This window comes from Passer montanus, unplaced genomic scaffold, assembly GCF_014805655.1.
Source record: "Passer montanus isolate IOZ18808 unplaced genomic scaffold, ASM1480565v1 scaffold8, whole genome shotgun sequence".
Lineage (NCBI taxonomy): Eukaryota > Metazoa > Chordata > Aves > Passeriformes > Passeridae > Passer > Passer montanus.
Genome location: NW_024373256.1, coordinates 15,105,386 through 15,128,359, shown reverse-complemented (window position 1 = coordinate 15,128,359; position 22,974 = coordinate 15,105,386). Strand labels below are relative to the sequence as shown.

At 52.4% G+C, this 22,974-nt stretch overlaps 1 protein-coding gene across 6 annotated transcripts in view; it reads right to left on the bottom strand.

Moving 5' to 3' along the window:
* The window catches only part of CAPN15 (calpain 15), a 51,456-nt gene that overhangs the window by 17,251 nt on the left and 11,231 nt on the right, over positions 1-22,974 (bottom strand). The window lies entirely within an intron of this gene.

Genomic DNA, 22,974 nt, shown 5'->3' with positions numbered 1-22,974 from the left:
GGCCGTCAGCTCTTCCCCCAAAGGTCCTGTAGGGGCAGGGCCACCAGTGTGACAAGCTTTGGCAGGAGACTCCCCTGCCTTCTGTTGTACATCGTGGAGCCCAGCAGTCACATGGTTTTCCCTGAAAGTGAGTGAGAGGCACAGAGCATGGCAGAGGACATGGGACACCTTCAGCTGTGCCCCACAGTTCTGGGTTCCCGTCACCAGTCCCCCAGCCTTGGTAACTGGCAGGACACCACCCTGCAGCCTGCTTTCCCTGCAACCCTGCCTGGGACTGATGGACAATTCCAGTCCCTGCCTGGAATGGAATTAAATTTAGGGTCCAAAGATCCCAGCAGGCACCAGGCTGGAACCTGCCTTTCTATGGTCCAACCCATACCAGAACGTGGTGGGTTGTGGCAGCAGCCTCTGTCCCACAGCAACAACCTCCTCCCAAAACTGAACCAGCTGAAGGAGAAATCCATCCTCAGCCTGTCCAAGCTCCACACTTCTCCTTAAACAGCCTGGCTGGCTCCTTTCCCAGCAGGCAACAAGGCTGAATGAGGAAATAGGGTTATCTCCAGCACCTATTCACCAGGCCCATCTGCTGCGTGTTAACACAGTCACTCTCCAGCCCCAGCAAACACAACTGAGATAAACATTGCCTGTCACCTTCCTGTGGGAGAGGAGCTCCTCTGAAACCAGGGACCTGGCAATACCCACCCACGGGAGGGCTTTCCTGGGGGACACTTCACAGGGTGATGCAGGGCTCCGCTCTGCAGCCTGGCAGCGCGGAGCTGCTGGAGGCTCGTTTGGGGTGCACACACAAAGGGCACCTTGGGGTGCAAGGACAGGCTAACAGGCTACAACCCCACACCTCCAGCAGCATGGATGGGCATGCATCCACATGGCTGTGCTTCCCAGCACAGCAGCTCTCCCCACCCAAGGCAGGAGACATCAGCTGGCAGGAGGCACCACCGCGTTGGCAAGCGTGCCCCTACCTTGGCAATTGCAGCAGTGTAATTATCATGCTTAAAAAATAATATAGAAAGTACTCAAGCAAGCAGGCAGCTTTCAGCACACTGATCAGGTCCCAGGGAACCTCACTGCTCCAGGGATTAAGAAGGTTCCAGCTGGTCACCTTCCAAAACCACTTCAGGACAGTGATATCCCTGCCCTGGGCTCTGCTGAGTGATGAGTTTGCTGAGCCCTGTGTGTCCAGCTGCTGCAGAGCCCTGGCTCCTATACAGCCACCAAACAGCCCAGGAATGGCCACCACCGTTGGGCACCATCTGGGACACAAGTCATCTCTGAAGCAGGGCAAAACAGGAAGGAACAAGGCAGGGTAGGGAACCGGGAGGAGCCCAAAAACCTGCAGTTTACATCTTTCCTGCTGGCAGGGAGCTGGTGGTGTGCCAGGGCTGTGGGATGTGCAGCTGGGCTCCAGGGGAGGAGATGGCACCCGGCTCTGGGCAGAAGCATTGTGGACTGCCAGAGAACAGCTTGAGGTGACCTGGGCACTGGAGTGAGAGATCCCAAGGCTCTGCTGCAGAGCCCACACTGGCAACAGGATTAGAGGAGCTTGTGTCAATCACACACAGCAACACAATCAGGCTGTTTCTCTAAATAAAATTCCTCCAGAGCAGCTGAAGTCTTAAAACTTATGGCTTAGTTTCTCTCCCGCAGTAAATAAACAAATAAATAAAAATCAATTGTTCTAGTCAGCAGCACAAACCCTGAGCTCTCTGACACACAATGCATCCCAGCAAAATCCTCACTGACAAATACAAGAAAAAGCACACAAATTTTGTGGAAGAAAAGATAAATTACAAAAAAACTCTAAACAAATCCTGCCTCAATGTCTGTGAGCTGTGAATCCCTTCCCCTCAACCCCATACTTTCTATTTAATATTTCCCATTTAATTTTCTTTCAGTAGCACTGCGGACCCTGACCTAAGAGAGGACTGCTGAGCCTTCTCCCACACAGACCTACCACATCTCCAGAGCCAGCAGGAGCAGAAGGCACCTGTGCCCACCAGGAAGGGGTGCAGGAGGTCAGGAACCACTGAGAATCCCTCTGGCAGTGCACTGCTAGGAGCACACGTGGGCTGGGACCATGAAGCCCGGGCGAGGAGATGCTGTTGGCTGAGCTGACTCACTCTTGCAGAGCCAGGCAAGGGCTGGGAGGCTGGACCTGGAAGGTTGCAGCAGATATACTGGCAGAGCAACACAGAAACACGGGGAGCTGGGACTTTCCACTTGGTACAAGTTTCTAAAGGAGCATCAGTGGAGACAAACAGTCTCTGATTCACACTTCTGAACCCCCAAGGCTATAAAGGAAAGTGTCGCCAGCTCCGTGCTGGCATCATCCGAACAGGGCAGGTTGCATAAGTACTTCCAAATCCTGCCTCCAAAGTGAAACAAGAAAATAAACCAGGCTTTTATACCAGTGACCTTCACCCCAGCCTTCCAGGACCCTTCTAACTCAGGATATTCTGTCTCGGAGAGACATGGACAAAAATAAGGCAGCAGAAGGACCTGTCTCTTTGACCTTGTCTTCCAGATCTGCTGAGCAAGGGCAGGGACAGCAAAGAGAGCCCACCCCTAACTCAGCCACACTTTCCTGGAGCACTGTATCCAAGTATCCACGTCAGGCAGTGCCAGGTGGTCCCACTGCAATGGCACAAACATTCCCAAAAACAGAGGCTGCACCTCTCCACGTGTGTGCAGAAGCAGCACCCCACTTCCACAGAGCAGGCATGGAGGATCCCAGGGTAAACAGGGCAGAGGAGACCCCAGGGTGGTCCCCAGCTCAAACTCCTGCTTCAAGCTGAATTTCTTAAAGGGATTGCAGCAGGTTTAGACAGTCTGGTCTTGAAAACCTCCAAGGATGGAGACTTCACAACCTCTCTGGGCAGCAACCTCATTTAACTGTCCTTGGGCAGAAATGCTTCTCCTTATATCCAGTCTGATACTCTCCTGTTTCATCCTGTGTTTGTTGTTTCCTGCCCTCCCACCATGTGCTGCTGTGAAGAGCCTGGCTCTGACCTCTGGATGATGTGTCTGAGGTATTGCTACAGCGCCTTCAATGCTTTCTCTCCAGCTGGAACTAATCACAGAATCATGGAATAGTTTGAGCTGGAAGGGACTTAAAGATCATCTTGTTCCAGCCCCCTGCCATGGGCAGGGACACCTTCCACTGTCCCAGGCTGCTCCAAGCCCTGCCCAGCCTGGCCTTGGGCACTTCCAGGGATCCAGGGGCAGCCACAGCTGCTCTGGGCACCCTGTGCCAGGGCCTGCCCACCCTCACAGGGAACAATTCCTAATTCCCAATATCCCATCCAGCCCTGCCCTCTGGCAGTGGGAGCCATTCCCTGTGTCCTGTCCCTCCATGCCTTGTCCCCAGTCCCTCTGCAGCTCTCCTGGAGCCCCTTCAGGCCCTGGCAGGGGCTCTGAGGTGTCCCTGGAGCCTTCGCCTCTGCAGGTGAGCACCCCCAGCTCTGCCCGCCTGGCTCCAGAGCAGAGGGGCTCCAGCTCTAAGTGATCAAATCAGGGCCCTCCTTTGGACTCACTCCAGCAGGGCAACATCTTTCTCGTGTTGAATTCCTGACTGAGCCCAGCTCTCTCACCCTCTCCTTGCAGGACTCACACTCCAGCACCCTGACCACCAAAACACTCCAACACCAGCCCCAAGACCAAAAACAGCCCCAAAAGGGTCACCACTTTCTTTATGCAGTCTCTGACACCAGGCATCCCTCTCAGCCAGGACCAGAGCTGGGGCTTTGCTCTGAGCTCCTTTTGTTCCTTCAGTTGGTGGAAGGGAACCACAACAACTACAACTACACAAATTTCTCCTTTTGTTGGAGCACTTGAGGAAATAAAGACTTCTTGATCCTGAAATATTAATTTTTGAGCACTCCAGAGCTTTATCATATATTTATATCTGCTCTCAGTCTTTAGTGTCAATCCTGGACAAACTGTCAACGAGTTCCCAGAAACACAGCTTAGGTCAGGGATGGAAAATCAGCCAAGGGACCAACTTTAGTGTCAATCCTGGACAAACTGTCAACGAGTTCCCAGAAAGAGACCAGCCTGGTCCCCTCCCATGGCAAACTCTCCTGTGGCCAGGACATCCCTTCCTTCTGGAGGCTCCCTCCTCCCTGCCAGGTATCAGTGCTCCTGACCATTCAATGGAGCAGGACAATCACATTTATGAAGGAAATGGCATTTTCTACTGGTGATAACCTACAGTGAATTGAAACAGGACAACTGGATTTGTCCTGTTGAATGAAGCAATGGTGGCACACAAAAATCCCTCACCAAAGCAGAAGGGAGGGGAAAAAAGGTCTAATTCTGCCACAGGAACCCATGCAAGGGTGAGCACTTGATAGTGAATGGGGCCATAAAAGACCCAGCAACACCACACAACCCTCCCCCGAGGTGCCAAGAGGCTCAGACAGACACAAAGAGTTTCCCAAGCTGATGACACACTCCAGTTCCTGGGAATTTCTTGGTCCCATGGCACCAAACTTCCAGATGGTTCTAGCACAGTTTCTATTGAGTTTCTTCTTTTCCCACACTGGACACAGCTCCTGCAGCTCAGATGTGCTCCAACAGCCAGGGAGAGAAGAGGCTGGGAGTTTTAATGAGAAGTTCCCAGGGGAAAGCTGAACTCTGCTAATGAGAGGTCTGAGAGAAAAAACACTGGCCTAGCTGTACAGGGTGCACTCAGCACAGGAGTTTTCTGGCAGCCAACAAAGCCACAGAACACACTCTCAAACTGCAGCTGTCCCTGTAATTTACTCTCTTGCCAGCTCCCCAAAAACTGGGATTGCCTGTCAAAAGTGAGGGTGAGAGCAGAACACACTCTCAAACTGCAGCTGTCCCTGTAATTTACTCTCTTGCCAGCTCCCCCAAAAACTGGGATTGCCTGTCAGATGTGAGGGTGAGAAGGGACATCTTGCTGTGGGACAGGCAAGAAAGAACTTCATAGAATCACAGACTGTCCTGAGCTGGAAGGGACCCACAGGGATCATGAGTCCCACTCCTGGCCCTGCACAGGACACTCCAACAATCCCACCCTGTCCCTCCCTGAGAGCGTTGGGCAATGCTCTGTAAACACCAGTGCTTGCAAGGGGTGCAAGTGGGACAGAGAATACACTCCTCTATCCTCCCCCAGCCATGAAGAGACACCAAGGAATGTGTTCAGAGTGTGGTGGGAAACAGGAGGAGGGCAGAAGCACAGCTGGGTCAGGGGCACCCTGCAAGCTCCTGTGACACACACCGAAGTCTGGCTTGGATGGGGAAGGGAAGTTGAGGAGACTGTCATGGCTTGCAGAGTCCTCCTCATGACTGAAATCCCTGGGTCTTGCTCAGGAAAATGGAGGGAAGGGGCAGAGTCTTCGGAGGGATCTGTCTGGCTTGCAGAGTCCTCCTCATGACTGAAATCCCTGGGTCTTGCTCAGGAATTGGAGGGAAGGGGCAGAGTCTTTGGAGGGATCTGCCCGTCTGAAGTCACTGGAGTTGCTGCAGGAATGCCAGGTGACACACACCTGGAAGGAGCGTGCCTCGCGATGGCTTCTCTCCGAGCCTGGGGGACACACAGGGAGAGTTACCCTAAACTGATGGACAGCAGACAAGAGACTTTCATCACTCTTCATCAAAGCAGAATCAGAATCTGGAAGGCTTGTCTTGTGAGAAAAACAGGCTGGGCATGATTAGCCTTTAATATACCTTAATTGCTGCAGTGTTGTAAGAAATGAGCTCTCAAAAGAAAACCAGTTTGGCTGGCAAAGCACAGGCAAGCTGGGACAAGACCATCCCCAAAGGCTCCGTGGCTAATGAGCAGGTTTCCCACATGTCTGCCAGGGCAACAATTACAATCCCTGGGGATACAAAAGGAGGAGGCAGACTGAGTAGTCCAAGGTCAGCAAAGCCCAAGTTCCAGCTTTGCTCGAAAGCTTTGCAGGCTCTGGATTCAGGAGCTTTTGATGAGGTCTCACCCCACAGCAGCACCTCCTACACCTGTCCAAGGTTACTGAGATGCAGGGCCCAGATGAGATGGCCAACAGCAATGTGACTTGTTCAAAACCCAGGCAGGAAGGACTCAGTAGCATGGGATCATCATGGGACAGGCTCTGGAGCAGCAAGGCTGGCAGGAGAACAGTCCAGGAAAGTCCTTCTGGAGCCCCAGCCTGGAGACAGCACCAGCACAGCCTCAGCTCCACCCAAGCTGCACTATTTCTCATTAAGATCAATTCCAGCCTGTTGTTATAATTAATAATCTCATCTTGCCTCCCTGCATGCAAGCAGGGGAAATTTCAGCAGTTGCAATCAGACTTTACTTCAAAGAAACCAATTTAGCACAGCGCTACTGCTGCCATCATTCCTCTTACTCAATGACTTTATTTACCTTTTCTGTACCTAATTTCCTCAGTCCTGTGTGTGCCTGGGGAAATTAAAAGCAAAAAATACCGAGCTCCATTTGCACCCAAATATTATAGCAGGGGGAGGAAATCTGTGTCCTTAACTCAGCCAGCCCTGTACCATGGCCATTAACACACTGATTTGGCTTGAGGAGGTGATGAACTGAACAGCCTTGCTTTGACCAAAATCTGCATATAATGGATATTTAAATCCTCTCAAGAGCAAATACAGAAATGAGCTACAGCAGTTTTATAGGGGTTTGTCACAGTGGCATGAAATTGGTGTAACTTGGGTGTAAAGGCACAAAGGACATCTGGTTCTGCCAAAACATCAGTGAGTGCTTCAGCATGCCTCCAGCTCCCAAAAAAGCTGCTTTTTCAGGGAAAATAAGCCCATAGTCCTCCAGCAAATGCAACACAAAAATTCAAGAATTTTATCCTTTTTTTTTGTCAATAAAAGGCCTGAATCCTTGAAAAAGTCCTCCAGCAAATGCAACACAAAAATTCAAGAATTTTATCCTTTTTTTGCCAATAAAAGGCCTGAATCCTTGAAAGCTGATGACCCCAAGTTCTGTTGGATACTTGGAGCTTCAGCTTCTTGCACACTTGGGGCAAGAAAACACTTTGAGAAATGTATTTTTGTTTTTTAGAAAGCCTGGTAAAAATTGGATCAGCTACCCTGTATGGTTTTTGTAACTACACTGCATCTGTGGTGTGAGGGGAAAGTTTCCCATGCAAAATGAATTTGTCCAGCAAAATTTGTGACCACCTAAAACAGAGGAAGCACTAAACATGTGAGCAGGTCACATCACACAGGGATGAGAACACAGATCTCCAAGCTTCCTCTGGTGTTAGGACAGTGTAAGATGTACAGAAATCAGGGAATATCAAAAACAGCAGGGAGAGGATTTATGACCAGGGCAGCTGCTCTAGGACTAGCAAGATGCTGGGGAGGAACAGCTGGGAAGATGATGTTCTTTAATACTGCTGCCACACTAATTCATTTCAAATCATGGTAGGTTTTAATTAAAAAAACCTGCCATGATTTGAAATGAATTAGTGAATCTTGAGTAGGAAAAGCAGGAGGGATGGCCAGAAGAGCTCAGAATGGAAGGGTTTCAGATGAAAGGCGTGAGGGAATGGAGTAGAGGACATCTCTTTGTGTGCCTCATGTCTGGAGAGCGAGGCATGGTACAGGTTTGAGGAGCTGCAGGTGATGCTCTGGGAGCAGCTCCACTCCCCCACCCCTCTCACAGCCAGCACCACCAGCTCAGCTCCAAAACACCACCCTGGACCTGCAGAGAGTAAATTAAATCAGAGGAGAAGGAAATTCAAAGCCCTTTGCTGCCTTTGAGGGCTGTGCTGCTGGGGGATGCCCCACGAGTGTGGAGAGGGCTGCCTGCCCCTCTCATGGCCCCGTGGGGGTAGTGGGGTGCTGGAGCCATCGTGGCACAGCCACAGCAAGGGGGTGGGAGGGCACTGCCAGGCCCCCCTCTCCTTTTGTCCCACCAGTTCCCAGCCCTACACTGGGCAGGCTGCTATGTGCTTCAGAAACAATCATCTTTTTCCCTAAGTTCTCCCTGATAAAATACATCAAAGCATAGCTCCAGGGTGCAATTAAGACAAAAACCAACAGTAATAAGAGCTTGGTACCATTTGGGATGGAGGAAGAGAGAAAGACTCATGTAGCCATGAGGTCTGAGACTAAGGAGAGCAGGGCTGCAGTCTGGCAGGCAGAAGCAGAGCCCCCAGCCTCCTCTTCCTCCTCTCCTAGGGCTTTAACTTGGCCACCATCCCAGCTCCTGGCAGAGCTGCTGCTGGGAACTCTTCCTGCAAACAAGGAAAGTTCTCAAGCCAAGCTCTGCAGTTGCACTGTCCCATGCCAGAGCAGGCAGTGCCCTTCCCGGGGCTGCCAGTGACACTGGGGCATCCTGGGCAGCACCATCCCACAGAGCTGGAAGGCAGCAGGGCACTGAGCTCCATGGCCAGCAGCTGTCAGGCTCCTCAGCATGATTAACAGGCCTTAATGAAGAGCTAAGCCAGTCCTGGACCTCAGGAAAGCAGCTCACGCTTAACATCTCAGCCAAAAAGCTTTGCACTGATCTGCAGAGAGAAAGACAGACTGCCAGGGGCCAGAGGAGGAGAGAGGAACTCTGGCAGCTCCCAGCATCCCTGGAGTTCAGAGTGTGGCTGATCAGGGCACAGCAATGAGGCCACTGCAGCTACACCACAAACATCACCCAGCAGCCAGGCACGGGCGAGGATGGAGGGTCCCCCACAGCCACTGGCACCACCAGCACACACTGCTCGACTTGCCTGGGCATGTCACCAGCTCCTTTGGTGACAGAAAGCAGAGGGCAAACCTGAATGCCCCCTCTCCTGCATCAGGAACCCTGTCCAAAGATGCACAGAGTCCCAGTTGAACTGGGTACTGCAGTTTGTACACACACACACTGCTCTCCACTGAGTTCCTGGCTCCACACACAACTTCCAGTGCACCCACGCTCCCCTGCCAACTGCTGGAAAAGACACACCAAGGCCTGGTGCAGCTGCTGTGCTGGAGCCAGGCCCTCCCATGGTACTGCAGTTTGTACACACACACACTGCTCTCCACTGAGTTCCTGGCTCCACACACAACTTCTAGTGCAGTCACACTCCCTGCCAGCTGCTGGAAAAGACACACCAATGCCTGGTGCACCTGCTGTGCTGGAGCCAGGCCCTCCCACTGTACTGACCTGTGCTGGAGAGGGGCCACCACAGACAGCAGCAAACCCCCCCAGCCTCACAGATGGCTCCTGCCCTTCCTGCTCCCGGAGCATCAGCACCTTCTCCAGCTCTGTTCCCCTTCCCGTGTCATGTCAGGTCAAGCAGCTGACTCCAAGAGCACACAAAATTTGTTGCTGCATCAGGCAAGCTTTGGGGAGCCTGTTGCCAGCTGCAGCAGGCTCTGCTCTCCTTGCAGGCTTGGGGGGAAGAAGAGCAAGGAGTGGGAGAAGCAGCCTCAGGTCTGCTCAGACTCAGGGCACACGAACCAGCATCTCCCCACGCAGCAGGAGGAAGAAGCAATTTATTGTGACAAATGGTGAAAGCCTGCAGCAGGGTTGGCCCTTCCTGTCAAAGCTGGTGAACCACACCAGGAGAGGGGAGGGCCTGGCAGTCAAGTGGGATATGCATCATTCCTGGGGGGAAAACCATCAGCAACTCAGGAGAACCAGGCTGCAAGAGATCCCTGCCTGCCCACCTGGGATGCTGGCAAGCACCGTGTGACCAGCCAGCCACCACTGCTCATCCCCCCCTCTCAGGGCTGCTAACTGCCACCTCTCAGTGTCCCCTGCTCCAGAGGGGTCATGCCTTGGCCCTTCAGCCTCCAAAAGGGGTTGAAGGTTTGGGCAGAAGTGTCTGGGATGGGACGCAGAGTTAGGGCAATGCAGCACAAGTGGGATGTTCATATCTGCACATCGAGCTCGTAAGTGAATTTCTTCTTGAGTGTGGAGAGTTCACTGTACAGCAGGACAGGAAATAAAATTCTTAACTTTAAGGAACCTGAAACAAGGAGAATCTGGGATGCCAGTTGTGTGAATTAGCCAGGAGAGAACAGGGAGAAGCACCTCCTGAAGCAAAGGAATTCCAGTGTCCATTTGGTTTCCAGTGAATACAGAGAGACAGCTGTGTCCTCCTCAGCTTGCAACACCTGCCTGGCTGCCACATTTCCTTTTCCCACAAAGTATGTGGTGGGCTTCCAGACAGAACTGGGACTGATTTTCCCACTGCAACCTAAGAAACACCATCAGCACCCAAAAAGAATATGGCTTCACACCTGTACAGACTTCTCTGTGCCTGCAGCAAACGGTGTTTTGGAGAGCCTTGGATTCTTCTTCCATGGGGAAGAACAGCAGCCAAAGCACTGACAGACCACTAAGTCTAAGGCAAATTCAGAAATGAAATGTGAATCTCTCAAGCCCTGGCAATGTACTTTCACCATCCTCTGAATTCCTCTCACTGTACAGCAGAATGATTTCCCAACCTTTGGGTCAATCCAGAGCTGCTTCCTGAGCTGCAGTAGCCACGTGTGGGAGCACACACTTCCCTGCATCCCAGAATAGAAAGCAGCTGGAGTCGCATCTGAACACTGCAATGGGAAGATGAAAGACTTCCAGACACTCCTCTTTTTCCACTGAGCCCTTTATAGGCTCCTCTCCCCATTCTCACTTCACATACAGCTCCTTCAGCTGCTGATTTTCCACAGGTGCTGAACTTCCAGATGCTCCTGCAGGCTTTTCCATTTTAAAATTTATTCTATTTAAATAACAGCGCATATGGTTTATTACAGCTAGTAAAGGGTGTGTGTATGTGTGTGGGGGAACCTGATCCCGAGATCCAGAGGGCTCCCAGGACCTCTGAGCACCAGTGCCTGGCTCCAGAGCCAGCTCTGCCTGCAAACATCACCCCAGGGCTGTGAAGGAGTTGCCAGCTCACCTACATCACACCAGGTCCTTCAGTGCTAGTGAGGAGGCTGGTATAAACACCAAGACTGTGCCCTTTCTAGGACAGCTGCCACCCCCTGAACAGGACGAAGGCCAAATCTCCATGACAAGACCAGTGCCAGGATCTAACCAGGAGCTTATAGAGGGCTTCCATCACCCCAGTACCACTAACAAAGGCTCTGTGCTTGAGTTGGGCGAGCACAGCTCTATAAAGATCTCACAACACAGGAGCCCAGCTTCTCTTGGGAGAGAAAAGGATCCCAAGGCAAACCTGCTGATGTGTCCCTCACCCCAGCTGCCAGGGTACCACAGGAGCTCACAGATCAGGGCATGAAGATCAGGGCATGAAGTTTGGATCAACTCTCTCCAGGTTCTACTTGAAATGGGCTCAAGAGCAGCACAGGCTCTTTGAAGGAAGCTCAGGGATGCAGGATGCAGGCAGGGAAGCCTTTCAGCTGAGAATGTGGCAAGGAAGGGAAGTACTGATGGGGCTGATAGCCACAGTTGTTTCACAATACAGCCTTACCTGCTCTCAGCAGGGAGGGGAGGAGGCAAGGAAAGGAGCAAGAAGCTGAACTCATTAAGCTTCTCTCTCATCTGAGGAGCTGGGACAGCTTCAGCAAGGAGGGTGGACTCATGGGACCAAAGGACACTTGTTTCCATCCACTTAGCTCCTCACACCTGAGGTATGTTTGAACAGTCACTTCAAAAGCAACCCCTGAGGAAAGCAGGCTGCATGAAGAGGAACCTCTACTTGTTGTTTTCATTTCTCTGTCTTTAAGCCAATTAAGGAATTTCTTTTTAAGTGAGGGTCTGTGGTGTGCCTCAAAGAGCCTGCACTCCCCAGAGAACAGAGAAGGATGAGGTGGCCATCTAGAGCCAGCACTGCAGGGATTTGTGCTTCTCTACAAAAAAAGAAACTGCTCCAAAGCCCCAGAACCTCTCTGTTTTCTAACACACTTCTGCAGCAGGTGCCTCTCCCCTTTGCACCTCAGTTTTCTCAGGGGTCCTTCACAAAAAAAGCAAGTGGTGTTGACTTCAGGCAGAGTTCTCCTTGTGTCTTTCAACACTTGCCCAGTCTTTGAAGAATCCAGCATGGAAAATGCCTTTAAAGCTTCACACCCAGCCAAGAAGAGGCCAAGACAAAGGCACGGTCTGAACTTTATCCTGGTCTCGTATTCACAGAACCACAGAATGGGCTGGAAGGGACCTCAAAGTCCATCTCATTCCATGGGACACCTTCCACTATCCCACCAGGCTGCTCCAAGCCCTGCCCAGCCTGGCCTTGGACTCTTCCAGGGATCCAGGGGCAGCCACAGCTGCTCTGGGCACCCTGTGCCAGGGCCTGCCCACCCTCACAGGGAACAATTCCTTCCTAACATCAGGGTGGTTAAGCTCAAAGGCGCTGGAAGGGAGCTACAAACACAGGCAGAACATATCCAAGGCACAGACCAGAGCTGGAAAATGTTTGCTGGGACAAACAGCTCCTGGTGTGGGACTGCACAGACAGATTCCTTGCATGGACTAAATGGCAAAAGTTTTGCCTATCACACACCACTCAGAGCTATTTTCCATCACTTCTCCTACCACAGCCCACGCAGGACACACACTCTGCATCAGGTAACAACAGCACCTGTGTGTGCAGGGTAGTTTGGAGGGACAGGTCCACTTGCTCAGATGAAGACCACCTTGTACTGTCTTCATGAACAGGGAAAAACTTTAGGATCACACATTTGAACAACAGCATTTGGAACTTATGCTGGTACTCCTCCTATTCCATGTTTGAGGCTGTGTTTGACAACACTTCCCAACTCACCTGATGTTTGAACTGAAGGCTGGAGTGGAAGAAGAATTTTCCTGTTTCTCAGGACTAGAGAGATGGGGGACTAAGGCTATGGGCCCATAGCTGGAAAGAGCCAGGAAAACCTGATGGGACTGCAAAGTCAGGACTCACCTACATCCCCTTACTCCCACTGCAACTTCCTCACATGGGGAGGCTGCAAGAGGAGATTTACTGGTGGCTGCCAAGCCAAATTGCTGCTCAGCTAAAGATTTATGCTGCAATTTGTAGTGCTGTTAAAATAGAATTGGAAGAGTGGTGGGGGAAGAGAAAGAGGGAATGAAAGAGAGGGGAGGGGAAATTGGTCAGGAGCAATACCACAGCTCCAAAGCTGTTTGCTCCACCTCTCACATCTCCATTGAAGCAATCACTCTGCATTTCCAGCTGCTGTGCTCCAGCCTTCACATCCTGCAATGCCAATGCCTGGGCTGGCTTGGCAGCGGGGCACACGCAGGGCTCAGTTAATAGAAATCCATGCATCTCCACAGCACCTGAACTGTCAGGCTCAATAAATACAGCTGGCAGAAAATGCTACAAAAGGGACAGGACATCTGCAGGCTGGTGGCTGCTCACATGACTTCCACACTGCAGCCACCAAGGACAGGAGAAGGGACACCCCCATCCCAAATGTCACCCACTGCCTTCTCATTCTGGCACTGGTTAAACACCATTCCTACCTGCTGAGGTCAGAGGCGAGCTAAATTATCCCCTGCACCTCCAGGAATTTGCCAGCTCTGCACACTAGATCTGGAGGAAAAGGCTGTCAAGTCATGGACTGATATTCCTGCAGGTGCAAAGAGCCATGGGGCACCAAGGCCCCCACTGCCCCCTCCCCTGAGAAGCCAAGGAAAGGTCAGAGTGCCCTGCAGCTTCCAGGGAATCCTGACTCTGCTCTGCACAACTGGGTGACACACAATCTTCAAAAAATCAAAAGCAAAACCCCTTTAGTGAACTTCAACAGAACAGCTTTCCTGTGACAGCATCCCTTCATCCCCATGCCCTGAGCCAGCCCTCTGTCCTGTGCTGCCAAAACCATGAGGAATTTCAGAACTACAGCCAAGGAGACTTTGGCCTTTCAGCCCCTGGGCATGACCCAGGCCAGGCTCATTCCTCATTCCAGAAATCACCCTAGGGCTGGGGGTTTTGAGAGGTCAAACTATGGATCAAAACTGACCCCCTAGGCACTGGGGAGCTCTCAAGCCCTGCCACTGAAATATCTCCTTGAGATGCCCCAGCCAGCAACTGAGTGCAGCTCCTTCTTGCAAGGGAGATGGAGAGGATGGGATCTGTGCACAGGCTGAGTCCCACCAACAGCAATGGATCTGTTTGTGTGTGAGCTCCTCACCTATAAAGGCCACTCCTCTTTCTCATGTGCCTGAACTTTAGAGAGGACAATTAGCCACAGTTCCCTAGAAGCCCAATGGGATAAAACACACTGACCTTGCTGTGGTTTGGCTGGGAATGCTTCATCATGCACAGCCTACTTGGCTTTTTCATTTCCTGGCACTGGCAGCTTCTAGGACAGTCCTGGGCAACATTCAGTGCCAGTGTGCAGGTGAAATAGCTGTGGGTGTGCAGACTGGACCCTGGCCTGTATCCTCTGGCACACAGCACCCTGTGTGGGCAGTGAGAGGGGCTCCCTCAGCACAAAACCCTTCCATGCACCTCCTGCCCACCAGCACCAAGGCAGCGGTGCCTCGAGGCCATCCCAGGCAGTTGCCAGTCACAGATCACCCTGCAGGATCCCACAGCAAACACCAGGCTCCAGGAGGACACAGGGGCACACCAGAAGCCCACCACAGTCCCAATGCCCCATCAAACACAGGTTCAACACAGGAATCCACACTTGGCCTCAGACTGAACTTGGCATCACTGTGCCCTTTCAAAATGGGGAAATTGGTTTCTCCAGCCTCTTGGAGACAGAGAGGAGGACTTGATGGGTTTTATGGAAGGGCCAGGAATGGAGCAGAACAATGCTGTGCTGGGACAGACTGAGCCACACGACCACCCAGCACCCCAACCTGCTCCTGCTCATACCCCAGGCTCTAGAGCTATTGCCACCTTAACTGAGCCAGCAACTGAGCCGGGCTGACTCCAGGAGCTGGCAGAAGCCTGGAATTACCAGGGAAGCCCCTCCAAGTTATACCGTACCCTGGAGGCCTCCAGGCTGGGTAATCCAGACTGTTTACTGCCTTGTAAAGATGACACACACTTCACTTAGTATTGTGACAGCTGGAATCAAGAGGATGCTCCTGGCTGGAGCACGTGCCATTAACCCTCCCGAGTCCATGCGCCAGAGGGAAGCATCCTGCCAGCACAGCAACCCCAGAAGGGCCAGGCTGGGGCTGCTCCAACAGCTCAGTGTCCCTTCCCTGCAGCACCACACTGAGTTTTCTACCAAGGAGAACAGCTCCTGCTGTTGTTTAAAGCTCCTGAACCTCATCAAGTCACACACATGCTCACAGGCAGCCCCGGGTAAGCTCAGCACAGGTATTCCTCAAGGACACCCTGAAGGACATCACTGCTGACTGCATGGGACAGAGGAGGAAGGAGCACCTTGCCCTGGAGACTGAAATGCTGCACCAGACACAGGGCCCTGTCAGCTGCTCTGCCCTCCCCAGCACACTGCCACCAAGAGCAGCTCCTGAGCAAGCAGGGCTGCAGGGCCCACAGCAGTGTGCCCAGAAGACACATTTACTGCAGGAGAACATAACCAGGGACAACAGGTCCCAGGGTGAAGCCCTGCTGGAGATTCACTAGGCTCTGTGTCAAGTGCTCAATGCCAATCCCTGCACATGCCACAGGGGCTGTTGGGCAAGACAGCAGCAATGGCACTGGACAGAAGCAATGCAGAAGGGTTACTCTGGGAAAAAAATCCTTGCTCTGGTTCCTCTTACTCCTAAAAAACTTTAAAAAACCCAAGACAGCAGCAATGGCACTCTTGCCACAGGCTGCAGCCTGAATCTGCTGCAGAACAACAGTCTTTCCATATTTCAGAAGCAGTAAATGTTTCCATGTTTGTCCCTCCCCACAGACAGACGCAGCAGCTGTAGGCAAGGCAACAGGAGAGCAGAAGCCTCAGCTCCTGGGCAGGGAAGGTACAGCTGGTGGCATGGGTCTAACAGAATGTCCCAGTGCTGCATGGGGCACATGCCAGCCAACAGGGCTCTGAATGAAAGGTGTCCTCTCCTTGGCATTCCAAGGAAGCAGGGGAAAAAATACACACACACACACATCTATCCATCTACCTACATATAGCTTCACTTTTCCAAGGCAGGGAGATTAAAATCAGATTTTAAGGAAGACAAAAGATCCTGCTTGTGTCTGCCTTCTCCCCATCCCACAGGTGGGGAATGCTGCTGAAGACCAAGGAGAGCAGACACTGTCCTCTCCCACAAAAGCTGGCAAGATCCAGCCTCCCCAAATCCCCTTTTGCTGTAGCCAACCTGCCACACTCCAAATGCCAGAGCCCAACGGTGTAAGCACAAGCCCCAGTGTGTGATGCACAGGGAGCACTGGGAGCAGCAGGGCTGCAACCTGAGCGTCTGCAGCCCCAGCTGAGCTCTGCACAGCTCTGGGCAAGGGCAGGCAAGGCAGCCCCAGCCCCCTGCAAGCTGCTGACTTGGCAGCCTGCAAGCACCTGCAGCCCAAACTCTCCTCACCCCCCACGCGGCAGCCCCAGCTCTCCTGCTGCCATCCAGAAGGGCTCCAGGCTGCCTTCACACTCCACTTCCAGCTTCCTTCTGGTGTGGATGTCCTGCTGCAGCCTCAGAAATGCCATCTGTAAGGCAGGAGCAGCTTCCTTCTCTTCGGATGAGTTCCTCTCAGCTCCTCAGGGTGACCTGGAGCACCTGCCCCTCGCAGGGACTCAGGGATGCCCGGGGCTGCTGTGAGCTGCACGGGCTGGCAAAGGGTGCTGCCTGAGATCCTGGTGCCTTGCCAGGCAGAGTGGGAATGCTGGCACGGTGAGAAGCACGGGAAGGTGCCCAAGTCAAAGAAAAGCCCAGGGCAGTTTGTTTGAAGAGAGTGGCTGAAAAGTCACAGGCACCTGGGTGTGTTGTGGGTCCACAGGCAGGAACAGAGAGAGGCAGCACAGCTTGGCAAACACAAGCAGCACCCAAGCACGGCTCCCCTTCCCTCTGTGTGCCCTCCTGTTGGCAGAGCCCCGTGCTGAGGGCTGCTCCATCCCAGAGAACAAAGGCCTGCAGAGGGTTCATCAGCACAGCCTCCTCTGCACGCTCAGCTCCAGCCACGCTGGGATCAAGGGGCCTTTCAGGGACACAGGGCTGGGGATCACAGGGGAAGAGGCTGCAGGGAGCTGGGTGCAGCTCTGAGCACCCCTGGCTGTTTGTGACTCGTGTTAGTCAGATTCCAGGCCAGAGCCACCAGTGTCAAACTGGATTAAGTTACTGGTTGGAGAAATCCAGCACGTGCCTTTCCCAGCAAGCAGCACCTGGTAATCTGAGAGGGGAGCAATGGGCTCTGGAGTGATCCCAGGGAGGGCTGGGTGCACACAGGGAAGGGAGCTCCCTGCCCACCCAGAGCAGGAGGATATTCCTGCCTTCACCCCTCCTCTCACAAGCCCACAACATGAGGTCACTGCAGGCCCATGTCCCTCCAGGACAGATGCTGCACACTGTTAGGAGGATGTGTTTGCAGTTTCCATCCTGATCCAGAGAGAAGGAATAACCCTCCAAACACACACCTTCCTACACTTCCTCCTTCCTTGCAGCAGCTCAGCCAGGTTCCTGAGCTTCCCACTATCATCAAATCCATCCACCAGCTCCTGCCAGAGGACTGAGACCATTTCACAACTCCAGGCTGCATGTGTGACACCTCTCAGGGGGACAAGTGATTTGCCATGAGACATGAGACCACGTTCCTCTCTATGCAGCCAAAGAAGCAATGCAAAAGGGTTACTCTGGAAAAAAAAATCCTTGCTCTGGCCCCTCTTACTCTTAAAAAATTTTTAAAAACCCAAGAAAATCACAAGCTACCAATTCCTCCCCCTCCCCACCCTCAACATCCAAAGCAAAACTCCCCAACACCTGCATTTGGAGAAGGACCTGAACCCATGGTCCTGGAGCAAAAGTGCTCAGCTGCTCCAGACAGGAGCATCCCCAAACCAAATGCTGGTTTTTCCCTTCTCCAGGCTGGCACTTTCAAAGGGACATCTCTGCTGTGCTCTCCATGCTGTGACAGCAACATCCAGGCAAGAGGGTCAGGCATTTCTGCTCAGATTTGGCCAAGCCTGCCATGTAAGATGAGGACATGCTCCAGCTGCCCTGGATTTGACCTCCTTCGAGGCAGGATGGCTCCTGTGGGACATGGAAATGAGGAAGGTTGGAGGGGGCATACAGGGAGCAAAGGGAGGGTTTGTTTGGGGATCTATTGAGAACTCTGGTCTCCACTGCTCTGCACCACCCTCCAAGTTATTTGTGGCTCCAGAGCTATAAATAGCCCTAATTGAAACAACTAATTGGCTTTGTGACCCTGGAGCAGTGGAGAGTGGATGGGCAGGGCTCGGAGCCTCAGGCACATGAAACAGCATCCATGCTGCCAACTCCTTGGCACTGCAACACCTCCTTGAGCAAGACACTGCTGCAGATACCACAGGCTCTGGTGAGCAAACAGTTACAAGCCAAAGATTCCCATCAAACAAGTATCCACACAACCTGCAGCATCTTTACTCCAGCAAATCCCAGCTGAACTCCACAGCAACTTCCAGAGGGAGCACAACCCACACAGGGATGGATCCACCTCACTGCAGCACCTGGGGAACACAGGCTCCACTCGTGTGTGCTGAGCAGGCATGTCCTGAATGAGAGCTGCTGGTAGTGCCCTCTGGTTTGGCTGAGTGGCTCCTTTTTCCCTCCTCTGTGGATACACAGAGCATGTGTTGGTGATCCCCATCTGTTCCACAGCCTCATCTGTTCTTTGCATGGAGCCTTAGGAAGGGAGATGGACCAGCTAGACCCCAGAGATCCCCTCCAACCTCCACCAGTCAGTGATTCTTGAAAGGTGCAAAATAAACTCTCTGAGCAAACCCAAATCCACGCAGGCTGCTGATCAAACCCAGGGGTCTGTGCCTGCCCCACCCCAGCTCTGTTGGGGTACCTGTCCTGCTGAGGCTGCCAGACCTCCCAGGGCCAGTGCCCAGCCTGAGCTCTGATGACAGAAAACAGAAGCAGGTGATCACCAGGTGATTCCCTGCAGTCACCTGATGCTTCACCAGGAGCCTTTTTCCCCAAGAATCTCATTTCTTTGGGCCCTGGTTTCCCCAACAAGAAACACACAGAATCATTTAGTTGGGAAAAGCCCCAGTGCTGCCAAGGGCCCGACTGTTCCCCAGTGCTGCCAAGACCCCCCTGATCCATGTCCCCAAGTGTCACACCCACATGCTTTCTGAACACTTCCAGTGATGGTGACTCCACCTGCCCTGGGCAGCCTGTTCCAATGCCTGACCACCTTTTCTGTGAAGAGTTGTTTCCCCAGCATGCAACCTGAACCTCCCCTGGCACAACTCGAGGCTGTTTCCTCTTGTCCTGTCCCTATTCCCTGGGAGCAGAGCCCAACCCTCACCCAGCTGCACCCTCCTGTCAGGGACTTGTGGAGAGCCAGAAGATCCTCCCTGAGCCTCCTTTTCTCCAGACTAAGCACTGTCCTGGTGTCCTCCAGACACTTCTGCACTTCTGGCACTCAGAGCTGCAGTGCCACAGGAGGAGGCTGAAGGAGCAGCACAGAGCCACATTCCTCCACACAGCTCCCTGCCACATGTCCATATGCCAGAGTTCAGTTATTAAAATCTCAAAACCAGCCTCAAAACAACTCAGAGCCCACAGAAAAGGCCTCTGTGATACTGCCCAGCAGTTCTGACTTGCTGCTGTTCATGTATTTAAGCAAGGGCTCACAAACAGGACACTCAGGCTTGCCCAGAGATTTTCCCCAGAAGTAACAGGTGCTTCTGGGGAGCAGGGGGTGGCACAGCAAGTGCCTTCCCACCACCTGCCAAAAACAAAAGCAGGTCCCCTCACTTCCCTCTAAAGGCAGGGAGATTTACATATTTTTAGCATATCATAATAATAAAATACAAGAATAATAAAAGAGTGTGTTCCTCCCTCCAGTCATCGAGACCCAGAGGTATTTCATTCTGCAAAGGCTTTTACAGAATAATAAAAATCCTTTTCAGAACGCTGCAGGAAAGCCCAGGAAATGAACATCCTCTGGAAGAGGAGGGAGTTCAGAGAGCTTCAGTCAAAGTGAGTAGTGGGCAGAGACACTTAGGTCAGCTGCACAGACCTTGCAACCCTTTCCCCAAAAGCCTCTCCTGAGAGCAAAATCCAGAAGTTCTCAGTACTCAACAGGACCCTCTTCATGAATCCTGGGAGTAAGGAAGAGGTGAATAGGAGCATTCCCTTAAATCTCATCAGGAAACAGTGCAGAGCCCAAACTCCCCCCTTAGCCCTTGCAATGTGGAAGGATGCACCTTGGAGAGGTGCCACCACTCCTTCCAGCAGCAGCTGGAAACCACTCTGATCCCACAGCTCCCAAACCATTCCACAGGGGCAGCCCCAGCAATGGAGCCATGTCCTGCTGCCAGGACCAAGGCTGTGGCACTGCCCCTTCCTGCTCCCAGCTCCAGGAAGAGCTTGGCATGTTGGGAAGCTTGGCCACAATGGATCCCTGGGTTCAGCTGAACCCTCCCACCCAACAACAGCCCAGCCAAGCACACCAGCAAGACAGAGCCCAAGGGGATTTGTAGCTGAGCCAGAATTTGCCTGGCTGCACACAGCTACCAGGGTGAATTTAAACACAACACCTTTGCCCTAAGCAGAGATTTCTGCAATCAGATCCCTCCAACAGGCACCTAATACCTGGTACCTCCAGTCTTTCAATAGCTGTGTCCTCCTGTCACACTGGGAAATGGAGAGGCACCTGTTTAAATGCTGACACACAGAAAGAGACTGTGCAGCCCTGTCCAGAAAAGACCAGAGACTCAAATCTGATTGTCACAAGTCTGTTGCTTCTACCCCTAAGGCCCTTTTTCTACTCCCTCTTGTCAGTCTGCTGAAGACAGGGAGACAAGAGGGAATTCCACGCCATCAGCCTCACCAAGGGCAACAGCAGACAGTGAAGCCTCCTCCCAGGTTCTAAAATCTTGAAAGCCAAACAGCACTGATTTCTCCCCTTATTCCCATCTCACCATAAGGGGTGACTCCCCCAACTTCCCCATCAAGTACAGACCAAAGTCACTCACTAAGTATTTGTGCTCCTGTTTTTCTGCCAAGAAAGGTTTGTGTTCATCCCCGAGACAGCTCAGAGCAGCTTGGCTCTGTGCTGCTCCACAGCAGCCAAAGCATTATCAGCTTTGAAGGTGGCTGCAGGCAGGGACAGAAAAGCATCAGGAAAAGCAAAGTCTATCCCAGAACTCCTGCCCAGCCTCAAATTGACTCCCCAGTACTCCACTTCCTTCCTACACTACACAACTCCAGGGACGAGGACATGCACAGGCAGGATACCTACCCTGACTTGTTCTATTGACTTACTTAATTTTTTAAAAGAATATATTTATCTGTTCCTCTCTGGAAACCAATCACCCGCTGCTCCTGGGCCCTTTGATGCCTGGCAGCCTGGCTGATCTCAGCAGGGCTTTTGAACCCACTTCCATCACCACTGCCTGGAGCGAGCTCTTCCCACGCAGCTCGCTGCTCAGTGAATCACAGCACTGATCTTCCTGTCTCCAGGAGCCACGCCACACCGAGTGGGGATGAGCTCTGCTCTCCCTTCAGCAGGGGAATAAGGAATTCTCACAAAAGCCACTCCTGTCCCCACAGGACACCAGCGTTATCTGCGCCAAGACCGGCAGTTCCTGTTCTTGCCCCAACATCCGCTCCACCACCAAGGCTGGTTCTTCAGGAAATTTATTTCCACATGTCAAGATATCACTTAGTTCCTCAAACTACAGACTTGGAGTCGTGAGCAGCCTCAGCTGCCACACACGAGGCTGCAGAGACACTGCCTTTTTTAGTGCCCAGGGCCAGGTGTACACTGGAAGTTCCTAAATTTCAGTTCTGGCTGTGCCCATAGCAGGGAGTTCATCTGTGAGCTGAAACACCTTCCAGCTCCTTAAGGCAACGGAGGGATAACTGGCAGTCCAGAAGGGATAATCTTGCAGGAAGGACCCAGCTCTGTTGGCAGAACCCCTCTAAACCAGAGGGGACAAACCCACACAGCACAGATCACCGAGCAGAGCTGTGGACCGCAAGGGTTGGCACACACAGCAACAGAATTCAGGAATCGCACAAAATATCTTTTTTAAAGGTACTCAAGTCTGTGCTAGAGAGTAAAGACAACAACTTATTGGTTTCACACTGTTCCCAACTCAGCAAGAAGACCCAAGAGAGGACCAGAAAGGAGCAAAGCCTGACATTGCTGGGAGGCTCTAGAGTCATGCAGCAGAGCCCAGGAAGCACACCCTGGGCAGCAGCAGAAGGCAGCAAAACGAGGACTGCATCACAGATACTGCACCAACATCACAGCAAACACCTCCAGGGGAAAGCCAGGACAGCTCAGGGACACTCAGCAAGCAGCTATTCCTCAATGACCAGCAGCTCCAAAGAGACTCAAGCAGGTATGGACACCCATCCAGGCTGGAGTCCACACAAAGCAGGCATTAGGCAAAGGCTCAAACGTTATCAGCACAAAACAAGGCAGCCTCTGTAGCCAAGCCTCCAGGCAGAGGGATTTTGGATGCTTTTTGATAAATCTCTCAACCTGTCAGAGACTGAATACAGGACACCAGCCCCCCAAAACAAGAGAAACTCCTCACTGCAAGTGGCTGATGTGGAAGGGGCAGAGGCAACAGCTCAGAGACACATCTGAGATGCTGATTTCATCAAGGTGGGATAAGAATTGGGGGCTGGAAACACTAATATGTTTTTAAGAGGAATTATTTTTTTGTGTGTTTCATTCCTGTAGATCTGTTATTCAGAAGTGTTTCACTGCTTTTGCATGAAAACAGTTTCTCTGGCTCTTCTACGTTCAGAAACTCTTGCAACTTAGTGCCACCCAACCTGGAGACACAATCCTCCACCTGTGGCACTACAGTGTGGTTGGAAGGCCAGAAAGAAAAGGAGCCACGAGAGCGTGGCAAACAAGGAACTGAGATCCCATTCCCAGGCAGCCACCTTGACAATTCAGGCGAGGGAAGAAGAGCTGGGATGAGTCCTGCAGCCCATTCTGCAGG